The sequence below is a fragment of the Lutra lutra genome, chromosome 4, assembly GCF_902655055.1.
Source record: "Lutra lutra chromosome 4, mLutLut1.2, whole genome shotgun sequence".
Taxonomy (NCBI): Eukaryota; Metazoa; Chordata; class Mammalia; order Carnivora; family Mustelidae; genus Lutra; species Lutra lutra.
In genome coordinates, this window is record NC_062281.1 from 53,662,228 (window position 1) to 53,672,816 (window position 10,589).

The window sequence follows — 10,589 nt, forward strand, 5'->3', positions numbered from 1 at the left end:
CGGAGTCCGGTTGGCTGTGCTCTTCCAGGCCGGCACCACCCGGCCCTCTGGGAGTTAAAGGAGAGCAGGGGAAAGAGTTGAAAAGATCAACAAGACTGCCACAAAGTTGCTGCTTGATCCCCACGGAAGACACACCCAGGATTGAAGGACTGACTGGTTTGCTAATGGCTCCGAGAAAAGCGAACCAATTTTCCGGGGGTCTCCTGTGAGTCCGGAAAGTGAGATTTACCGACCCCAATTAAGTTAAACAAACAAACAAATAAAACTTCATTCCACACACGTGTTTTTACTTTTGAGCGTGTGCGATCACACTGTTTCTGTATTCAGGTCTCTGTCCTTGTGAATAAGAATATTCAGGTATGTTCCTGTGGGTGTATATGGTGTGGGAGGCAAGGGCTTCTAGGCCCTTCACTCTGAAGTAGGTCTGGGGGCAAGCGGTTTACTCTGGGAGCAACTGGTTTGACTGGGCTTGTCTCTGCAGATGCAGACTCTGGGCAGGTTGAAGTGTGCCTGGCTGCCAGTTGGCACGGATCGATTCTGGATCATCCTCACATGGTTTGAAGTGGGTGAAAGATGGTATTCTCCTCTCTTCCTAATGTCAGGACTGAGTGTGATTGCTGCACTCAATTCTGTAAGTAGGTATCTGAAGCTTTCAGTGTGGATGTTGGTGTATCAAAAACCTTTAATGGAGTGCCCCCTGTGTTTGTAAATATCTTTAGAAAGACACCTAAGAAGAAAAAGGAGAGCGCATCCTAGAAAAAAGAAACATTCTATTCATGCCCACTATCTCAGCCCTGTTTCTTAGAGCTGCAAGCAGAGAGTTTGGTAAGATGAAAGGACAGCCCCAAGATAATGATTATGGATGATGGATACGACTGAAAACCGGTGCTGAACCTGCTACAAAGACATGGAAAATGGATTTGAGCCTATGTTCCAGTTTTGAAGGGCTAGTGTATACTCTCACATAATACACCAAATATTGAGGAACATTACCCAACATCATCAAAACCTGTTTGCGATGATAGCTATCCTCTGATTGTTAAAGGGGGGAAAAAGCAGCCATTACTATAACAAAGACACCGTGCTACCCAAGATCAATAACCCAATTTTGTCTGCCATTATAATAACACAGAAGCAGCAGGTTGATCCATTTTATCCAACACTGGTTGTAGCCAGCATCAATTTTGACAAAGAAATAGAGCATTTTCACAGGAGGCTCACTGGTATAGATCTTACACACACAAACATGTGAACTTATCATTTCCCAATAACTCCAGCCAGCCACCTCTGATCATTTCCTGCCTGGCCTTGTAAAGCACTTATGGTCTAGAACACATATGTTACTATAATCTCATATGTATCATAAACTATAGTAAGTACTGTATTTCACTGTTATCTAAATATTTCGTGAATCTGTCTTAGAACTTACTTTCTTGCTTATCTTTTAAGCCCCACGGGAGTTCAGAAGGAGCACATATTCTGCTACGGTTCCCATTGCTGGTTAGTTTAACCAACCTTTTTGAAGAGTATTCTATATATAAGATACTGGAAATGCAAGTATAATCTGCCTTCTAGGAGCTTACCTTCTAGTGACAGCAGTAACAACTGCCATCTTTTGAGCACTTACTATGTGGGAGGCACATTGCCTACATTATTAATAACCCCCCCAAAAAACACACAAAATAGATATTGGTATTTCTATTTGGCAGATAAGGAGCCAAAGGCTCAACTGGTACTTTGCCAAGCTCACACAGGCATTTAGAGGGTAAGAGATCTTTCTATTTTAAGCATATGGTCTTCTCGTTATTTACATGACTTTCTTTCCCTCCATATGGCTTGGTCCAGAGGAGAAACCCATCAAGTATTTATTTAATTAAATAAAGTGGGTGATGAAGAGCCTGGTATGAGGCATTAACATTAAGGGATCCTCCAAGCATTATTGAATTCATGGCGGGGTATATTTAAATAAGAACTTCTTTTGTGGTTCACTAACAACTATTTTTTTTTGTTGGGAGAATATTGAACAAGCAGAACAGAGGACTGAAAGTTATAATGAGGATTGCTTACCTATCCTTCCATCCACGTTTTCTTTTAACAGATATTTATTGAGCATTAGGCATTCCTTTGTTCCAGGCGTTATGCTAGATGTTGGATAGACTATTAAGGACAAGATAAAGAGGCGCCTGGCTGGCTGGGTTGGTTAAGCATCTGCCTTCAGCTCAGGTGATGATCCCAGAGTCCTGGGATTGAACTATGCGTCCAACTCCCTGCTTAGCTTCTACCTCTATACCTCGCCCTGCTCTTGTGCTTTCTCTCTCTCTCTCAAATAAATAAATAAAATCTTTCTTTTAAAGAAAAAGATAGAGCTATTTTATAGTTTGGGGGAGAAGATAGGAGTTAAGCGAACTACCTCACAAGAAGTAGACTTTATAAGCTAAAATTCTAATAAGTTCTATGAAGAACTTAGAAATACTGAGAACTGTAAGAACAAATAATAAAAGAAAGCTGATCATGTTTTGGGGGTCCACAAGAGCCAAACTGTGGAAGGAGTTAAGATGTCCTTTAACAGATGAATGAATAAAGATGTGGTTCACATATACAGTGGAATATTACTCAGCCATCAGAAAGGATGAATACCTGCCATTTGCATCAACATGGATGGAACTGGAGGAGATCAGGCTAAGTGAAATAAGTCAAGCAGAGAAAGACAATTATCATACGGTTTCACTCATATGGAGTGGAACATAAGGAATAGCATGGAGGACCACAGGGGAAGGGAGGGAAAACTGAATGGGAAGAAATCAGAGAGAAAGACAAACCATGAGAGATTCTGGATTCTGGGAAATAAATTGAGGATTACAGAAGGGGGGGGGGCGGGTAGGAGGATGGCAACCAGGTGATGGGTATAAAGAGGGCACAATTGCGCTGAGCATACACAACTAATGAATCGTTGAACACTACATCGAAAGTGATGATGTACTATATTTTGGCTAACTAAACATGATAAAATAATTTTTTTAAAAAAAGGTGGCCTGAAAAAGTGACATTTAAGCTGGAACTCGGATGACGAATAGAAGTTACCTAGATGTAGAGAAGGGAAATTGGTATTCCAGGGTGAGGAATCATTCATTCATTCATCATCTTTTCTCAGTGCATACTATATACCCAACACAATTCTAGATGCTAGAGATGCAGCAGTGAAGAAAAAAGACTAAAATCCATGTATTTTTTGGAGGCTACTTTCTTGTTAAGGGAAAAAAGGCAATTCATTAATTAAGAAAGTAATAAGGCAGGCAGTGCTAAAGAACTAAATTTTTAGACAATATGTGCAAAAATATTGAGTGTGAAATATTAAGATTTAAAAGAAAGCCAGGGTAGATGGGGTTTGGAGACAGAAGAGGACAGTGCTGTCAGACTGCCTTTAAGGGTAGGTGGAGTCCTGATCACATAAAGTCCACATGGGGGGGGGGCAAAGCATCATGTATTTTATCCAAAGAGCAAATAAAATCAATCAGAAATTAAAACAAAGGATTTAGTCATTAATTTATAATTCAATAAATCAATTTTAACCAATTTAATGTGTAGAAATGCATGTGATGTGTAAAGCATGATACATTTGAATTAAAAATAATTCCCTTCCATTAATACATAACCTCAATAGGGGAAAGATAACACTTATAAGCAAGTAAACCATCCAAATATATATTAGTGTTTAATCCAGCAATGGGATATAGAGAATGAATTTTTAAATCAATGATGTAGAAGCTGAAAATAACACATTTATCTTCATACAATACTCATCCTACCAATGTGGTTTCATAAAGAGTTCTCAGCATCTAGTGTATTTTTCATTTTCTAATCTCAATTGATCTCAGTTAATAAGGAGGCTGTTGTTCAAAAGACTGATCTTGTTCAGGATGATTTACCATGGTTAAGATGGCAAAGGAAATTGGAAATTTATAGATCTGCTAAAAAGACCTAGATGTCAGGCTAATTGATACATTTTGGCCACTGCTTGAAATTACATCCATTTTTAGAATGCCAAATGAATTTTCTAAAGCAACAGAAGAAGAATTACCCTTTAAACATACTGCAGAATCATCATCAAATAGTTATTTATTAAGCAGCTCAACAAGCATGTACACATTCTTTTCATCAGCAGTTCCATTTGTTTCTTAGAACCAAATATTCATTGTACATAATAATCACAATAATGAGTACAAAAGTAGCCCTGATGAAAAAATAATAATTTTGCAAAAGTAACTTTTATTGCCCTCATTCATAATGAAGACATATGGTGCCTGTGACTCAGTTTTGCCTGCATAGGTCTTTATGCATGTTTTTGCATATCTCTGCCTATCCCTGATCAGAAAGAAGTTACAGAATCTAAGAGTTATCAGATTTGGCTGTTGAATGTTTTCTATACCAACCACTTAATGAATATAACATGAGATGTAGCTCTCTACCTCACAATCACCTTTATTGCATAATCTACCCAAAGTTGATTCTTACACCTTCCTTTACCTCCAGAATTTCCTTCTACCTGAGTGCAATCACATGAGATATTGTACCTCATTGAGGAACACACAAGTTTCTAATTCAGCTCCTTTCCTTCTCAAATAATGATGGCTTCCTTTTGCTCGGGCCAAAAGCCCTGGAGTCATCCTTCACACTTCTCTTTCTCTCACCCCCATCTAATCCATCAGCAAGCCCGTGTGCTAAACTCCTACAGAAACCTGACCGTTTGCCACCACCAATACTGCTACCATCCTGCTCTCAGCCATTCTCATCTCTCAGCTAGATATCACAGACTTCCAACTGACCTCCCTGTGGTCATCTTCACCTTGCAACTATTTCCCTATAAAGCAGCCAGAGTGAGCCTGGGTCAGACCTCCCCACCCCCAGCTGACTTCCCACCTCACTTCAGTAAAAAGCCAAGACTTTCATAAGGTCTTCAAGTCCATATAGGGAGTGCTACTGACCCCTACTATCACATCTCCTCAACCTCCCTGCCCACTTATTCAGCCATTCTACCAACTACCCCACACCTCACACCCCCACCCCGTCCACTCTGCTCCAGTTACACTGGCCTCCCCATACTGACTGGAATTCACCAGGTACATTCTCGCAGCAACAGAGCCTTTGCCTGGCTCTTCTGCCTCGAAACCTATCCCAGATACCCATGTTGTTCAGTTCTTCACGTTCTGTAGGCCTTGACTTATGTCTTGCCCTCTTGCTTCACCATATTTAAGGTTGCATGCTCTCCTCCCACCCTCCTACTCCTACAGGACTCCTACTCACTTTCCCAGCTTTATTTTTCTCATAGCACTTACCGCCATCTATCATATGCTGTTTTGGTTTTATTATTCTGCTTAGTTTCCGTGCTCCTCCCCACAAGATTGTTCCACATGAGAACAGGGATTTTTTTTTTAAGATTTTATTTATTTATTTGGCGGACAGAGATCATAGGTAGGTGGGGGGGTGGGGAGCAGGCTCCCCGCTGAGCAGAGAGCCCAATGCAGGGCTCGATTTCAGGACCCTGAGATCATGACCCGAGCAGAAGGCAGAGGCTTAACCCACTGAGCCACCCAGGAGCCCCGAGAACAGGGATCTTTATTGGCTTTGTTTACCAGTTTCTAGAACAGATCCTGGCACATCAAAGGCTTTATATCAATATTTGTTGAATAAGTGAATGAAGAAATACAACATAAGTGATAAAATATTCAAATGATGGTATAAAATATTAAAATATTGGGAAGCACATTTTCTAGATCCAGTAATCTGTGTTTTCATTCTGATGCAGAAGAGAAACCTATACTTTGAAGCTTTAAATCTCTGAGGCCAGTAGGCAGATGTTCTCACAAAATTTCTGGCGATGTTATTTGGGGCAATGGAAAAAAACTTTGGACAGATGTTGCACCTTGCACTTGAGAAGGAGGTAATCACTTTCTCATATTTTCAAAATGTATTCTCTAGAAACTAATTCACATATTAAAATATTTGATTCCTTTTTATTGGTGAGAATTTCAAGGAGTAAACTTAATAATAGCCATTATTACATATAAAAAAAAATCTTTTTAAAAGACTATTTGAGAGAGAAAGAGGGAGAACATGAGTGCGGGGAAGGGGCAGAGGAAGAGGGAAAGGCAGACTCCCCAGCGAACATGGAGCTGGATTCAGGGCCTCAATCCCAGGACCCTGAGATCATGACCCTAGCCGAAGTCGGACACAACCAACTGAACCCCCCACGCACCCCTACACATCAAAAAAATCTTATAGTTAGCACCCTGCCCACTAATGTAGAGGGGTTTTCCCTTCCCCACTATCTCTGCCTGAGGGGTAGAGGTGTTTATTAAGAAATGATTCCCGGAGTGCCTGAGTGGCTCAGTTGGTTAATGGTCTGACTCTTGGTCTCAGTTCATGTCTTGATCTCAGGATTGTGAGTTCAACCCCCAAGTTGGGCTCCATGCTAGGTGTGGAGCCCACAGAGAAAAAACTAAAATAAAAAATAAAGGGCAAAAGAAAAAAAAATGACTCCACCTCTGGGTCTGAGGGGCAAAATTGTTGATGTGCCAAGCTTGGAAGTCCAGATTTGTTTTGCGGGAAAAATAAAGCTCCATGAATGTAAAAAAAAAAAAAAAAAAAAAGAAAGGAAGGAAGAAAAAAAAAAAACTTTACAGCTAATTAATTACATGTGAATATCCAGTTTGTGTCCAGACACAATCTATGCCATCATTTCAAAATAGTTTTATGTATGTTTATCAGGACAACTAAATTATCTCTCTAAAAAGTAATTACTTATAAAAATGTTACAAAGTTTCCTTCTGAAACAAACTGCTGCTAAAAAACATGATGCTTTCTAGGGGCGCCTGGGTGGCTCAGTGGGCTAAAGCCTCTGCTTTCGGCTCAGGTCATGGTCCCAGGGTCCTGGGATCGAGCCCCACATTGGGGGCGTCTCTGCTCAGCATGGAGCCTGCTTCCTCCTCTCTCTCTGCCTGTCTCTCTGCCTACTTGTGATCTCTCTCTCTCTGTCGAATGGATAAATAAAATCTTAAAATAAATAAATAAATAAAAATATGATGCTTTCTAAACACACCCATGCACACTGGCTGCTGTAATAATAGTGGTCATGGTAGTCTTGATGATGGGGTTTTCGTTGCTTCACATCTTTCCTCAATTCTGCTGATTAAGCCCTAAGCATTAAAATGCCCTGGGGCGCCTGGGTGGCTCAGTGGGTTAAGCCGCTGCCTTAGGCTCGGGTCATGATCTCAGGGTCCTGGGATCAAGTCCCACATCGGGCTCTCTGCTCAGCAAGAAGCCTGCTTCCCTCTCTCTCTCTCTCTGCCTTCCTCTCCATCTACTTGTGATCTCTCTCTGTCAAATAAATAAATAAAATCTTTAAAAAAAAATGCCCTTTTACAGAATGCTCTTTCTCATTCTTCACTATACTGTTGCCTTCACTACTTTTTTTTTTTTTTAAGATTTATCTATTTATCTGAGAGAGAGAGAGAGAGAACAGGTGAATGGGGGAAGAAGGTTTCAGGGATTAGAATGCGGACAACTTTATGGGACCATTATTTTACCTACTCCAATATACATTCTCACACTTCCCAGAATTGAAACATGGTAAGGCCTCAAAAAATACGTCTATTGAATTAGTGAATGAACAAATCAACATTGACCTACAACCCCTCCAAAAGCATTTTTATTTATTTATTTATTTATTTATTTATTTATTTATTTGTATTTAAATTCAGTTATCTAACATCATTGCCTGAAACCTGTAACTGTTTCTTTATATGTCAAAAGGGACTTTGCAGATGTGATTGAGTTAAGGCTCTTGAGATGGGGAAAGTAACCTGAAATATCCAGGTGGGCTTGTAACCACAGGCTTCTTGAGAGGGGAAGGCAGAAGGGTCAGAGTAAGAGAAGGAGGTTGATGAAAGCGGGGGAGCATGGAGAAGGCCAGGAGCACAGATATTCAAGGATTTCATTTTGTCCTCCTTGAAGATGGAGGAAGTGGTTGTCATTGAGCCAAGGAACACAGGTAGTTTTTAAAGAGGAAAAAGACAAGAAATTGGATTCTCCTTTGAACTTTCAGAAGGAATACAGCCATGCCATCACATGGGTTTTAAGACTTCTGACCTCCAGTAAGGTACTATTAAAAAACTTACGGTGGGGCGCCCGGGTGGCTCAGTGGGTTAAAGCCTCTGCCTTTGGCTCAGGTCATGATCTCAGTGTCCTAGGATGGAGCCCCACATTCTGGGATCGAGCCCCGCATGGAGCCCTGCATCCACATAGGGCTCTCTGTTCAGGAGGGAGCCTGCTTCCCTTCCTCTCTCTCTGCCTGCCTCTCTGCCTACTTGTGATCTCTGTCAAATAAATAAATCTTAAAAAAAAAAAAAGTCCTAAAAAAAAAAAAAAAACTTACGGTGTTTAAAGTTATTTGTTGCAGCAACAATGGGAAACTGAGGGGGCCAGAACTTAAAAGCCTCTTTTGAGAGCTGAAAGGTGAGTAAATAGCCAAGTAAATTTGGGGAATGGAGAAAGAATTCCACACTAAGAGATTAGTTTATGAGATTCACCAGGAAGATAGCTAGTCAGTATAATCAATTAAGTCAGTGATGAGATGAAGAGGGAGAGCAGTTTCTTGATGGAGGCAAGGAGGCAGGAGTTGAACAATTTTTATAAGGCATTCTATGAAATGGGAACAAGAATATCTAAAAGTGTTAAGATTAAATGATCCATGTAAGTGCCTAGTACATAATAAGGTACTCAAAGAATTTTGGCTGTTCTAACTGTTCAGGTTTGAACTTATGTTGTTCGAAGATTTAATGTAGAATATGGTACGCAAGATAAACTGTTATTCAGAGATATAACAAATCTACAGAAGACTGCATAAACATAGGGAGACATATTAACAAAGAGTTCTACAGTAACTATATAACCACCAAACCACACCCTTGTCCTCATGGAGCTTACAGCTGAGATGGGGAGACAAAAATTAATCAAATCATACAAATACAAGATCAAATCTGGGACTAATGCTTTGAAGGAGATGCAAATAAACGTAATAACAGCAGGATTCGCCCTAGTCAGGAGAACAAAGAATTTCCCAAGAAAAAGATACTTGAGGTGACTGCTAAAGGAAAAGCAGAAACAAACCAGCTCAAATGGGAGAGCGAAAGAGCATTCCAAGTAGGAGGAATAGCACTTTTAAGGGTCTGAGGCTATGCTGAGCACAGACTGTGGAGAGTCCTTTGAGTGACAGTGAGAAAGGTAGGTTGGGCAAAGAGTTGAAAGACTTTAAATGCCAAGCAGAGATATTCTTCCCTAAACTTTGTGAGCTCCTTGAGTTCAGAGACCATGTCTTATTCAATTTTGTATCAAATCTAGAATAGGTTTGCTGAATTAACTTGAGTGCAGATTTTATTTCCTAGCTAATAGAATCCATGAAGTTTTTAGTCCGGTAAATCACAGTATTGATTGGTTAATGCTAGTAAGGACAGTATGAAGCGATTACTACCATAGCAGGGGCCTGATGCCTTGGAGGACTGAATTTTGGCTGAGCACTCAAAGCTTTCCCAGTTGAAAGAATAACAGAATTATATTCTGAAGGTGGAGTAAAAGAGAAACCTGCTTTTCAAATTGATATGATACGAATGAATGTAAGGGCACTTAAAGATCTAGCTTCCCAGGACCCATCCCAACCCTCTAAATTAGACCCAGGGAGGGGTAGGGGCAGCTGTATTTACTAACAAGCACCCCACTTGATTCTTATTCTCAAAGCTTGGAAGACCCTGGTATAGAGCACATTCAAGGGAAAAGGAAAGACATGTACATACGAAAGAACCAGAAGATACATTTAGGAAATTATTGGAGAGTAGGGTGTTTGAGGGGAAGTAGTTATTGCTGAGGCTGAGATCATGAAAAACTTTACCAATAAAACTTTTCCTTACTAAACTAATGTTGTGAATAATGGAGAACCATCAGAAGATCTTAGGTAAGGAAGTGAATTTTCGGGGGAGGAATTAACCTGAGAAGTTGAAGAGTGTAGGTTTGAGAACTTTCTGAGGAATAATTGATAGAGTTTAATGACTACTTCCATGAGAGAAATAAGAATGGAGTGGTGAAGAGTAAATTTAGGGTTTCTAATTTGGTAGACTGTCTTTGTTAGGGAGGAGTAAGAAAGCATCCCATTTTGACGTAAGTTTTATATGACAGATGACACCAAGTGAATATGCCTACAGACAGAAATAGAGACCTTCAGTCTGGGAGAAAGTTCTCAAGTTAATATGGTTATGGGAGTCATTTGGAACCAGGGGAATTTCATTTCTATGAGGATGTACATTGATAAATGGGCCAAACACAAAATTAAAGGGAAACACACGTTGAAGTAGCACCTAGAGGAGAAGCTGGCAAAGGAGACTAGAGATGAAAGAGCTAGCAACTGCAATCTTGGCTACTTTAATTATCTGATGTTCCCTATACTCCCAGGGTAAGTGAACTGAAAAAATAAGAGTATTTTAGTTTTATGATTGGACGATAAAATACCTGCCACCAATTTAGGACATTCTAAACATTTAGTA